Source organism: Lipotes vexillifer, unplaced genomic scaffold, assembly GCF_000442215.2.
Source record: "Lipotes vexillifer unplaced genomic scaffold, Lipotes_vexillifer_v1.1 scaffold519, whole genome shotgun sequence".
NCBI lineage: Eukaryota > Metazoa > Chordata > Mammalia > Artiodactyla > Lipotidae > Lipotes > Lipotes vexillifer.
In genome coordinates this window covers 2,294,567-2,296,281 of record NW_006773945.1, presented here as the reverse complement: position 1 = coordinate 2,296,281, position 1,715 = coordinate 2,294,567, and positions in this window count along the sequence as shown.

The following is a 1,715-nucleotide window of genomic DNA, read 5'->3' as shown; positions in this document are numbered from 1 at the left end:
AACCTCATGAGAAAAGCCTTGAGGCGAAAGTACCCACCTAAGTCATTCCTGGATTCCCGACCAAGGAAACTGTGAGATAGCAAATTTTTGTTGCTGTAAACCGTTAAGCTTTGGGATAATTTGATATGCACCAATAGATAACTAATATACCTTCATCCTCTCCTCTTTTTCCAGAGCTTCCCAAGTTACTTAGAGATATATCTCTAGTAATGCTTTTAGAACACTACATCATAGTTGTTTCTAAGTCTCTTTCCCCTACTTGACTATCTCCAAGGACAGGAATCCTGGCCCAGTTAGCTTTATATTTACTGTGTCTTACACAAAGTTCAAGCTAGAACATCATCACTTCCCTAGATTTTTGCAATAACCTCCAAACTGGACTGCCCAAATCCCCTCTAGCCTCTCTCTGATCAATTTTCTACCCAGCCCTAAGAAATCTTTTTAAAATGCAACTTGGGTTATTTGAGAGCTTAAAAATCCTTCTCCTCATTCTTAGGATAAAGACCTAAATTTTTAATACAGCCTCCCAGGCCTGGCATGGTCTGCCTGCCCCATCACCACATATAAATCTACTTCCGCTTTGTTCCCAGCACAACAGCAACACTGGTTTTTCGTTTCCTCAGCTGAACCATGCCCCTTCCTCCCTCACTGTCTTTGCTCACACTGTTCCCTCTGCCTGGGATGTTTTTCCTCTCTTCCTCACTCAATTTCTACTCATCCTTTAGATCTCAGCTCAGTGTCATTTCCTCAGGGAACACCTTTCTGCTTTCCATTCTAAATCAAAGAACCCTATAGTTTTCTTTCATACCACTTATCACAATTGAGATTAAGTGATTGTTTAATTAGGCATTTAATATTTGTCTGCCCTGGTGGACTCTAAGCTCTGTTAGGGAGGGGACACCTAGTCTTGTTCACTACTGTATCCCCAGCACAGACCATAGTGCCTGACATATTGAAAATAAGGGCTCAATACTTTTTTTTTCTTTTTCTTTTTTGCTAAATGAAACACAGGACAAACATTTCCTGTTGCTTCTTCAAATCTTTTCATCATCTACACATTTAACCTTCTGAGTGTCATTCCTCTATGACAGTGTCATCTACCTTAGGTAGTGACTTCTGAGAGGTAGAGATCACAGCTTTTAAGTTGTATCATATAGGACCCAGCAGAGTTCTCCTACTGAGGTGGGGATACAGCTTTGGGAAAGGCAAGAGAATAGGTTTGCTTATTAACAGCCTTTTGTAGCTACTTTATTGCTGTTAATATCTCTTTGGCCTGTTGGGGGCAGTGTGAAGTTAAAAGAGCATGAGGCATGCAGTCCCACCCAGCTTTGGATCCCAGCTACAGTACTTAGTAGCTGTGTGACTCTGAGCAAATTACTCATGTTCTCTGTTCCTCAAATTCCTCAGCTGTAAGATGAGGATATCATAATGGTACTGTTTTATGAGGTTGTTGGAGGGATTCTTGTAAATTCCTCTCCATGACTTGTAAAGCACTAAGACTGGCCTTAGCAAATGCTCAATAAATGTCAGCTACTATTTTTACCTGTGGTAAAACAAGGTTGCCCATTTCTCATTTAGTACTGGAAGAAGTTTGGGAATATTTGTGGTGCTGTGAAGTTCCCTGTGGGAGGTTAGGATTGGAACACTTAAAAGTATAATGCCTCCTCCTCAATTCTTTTCTCTACCTTTAAATCTTAATATTGAAGCCAGTGGGA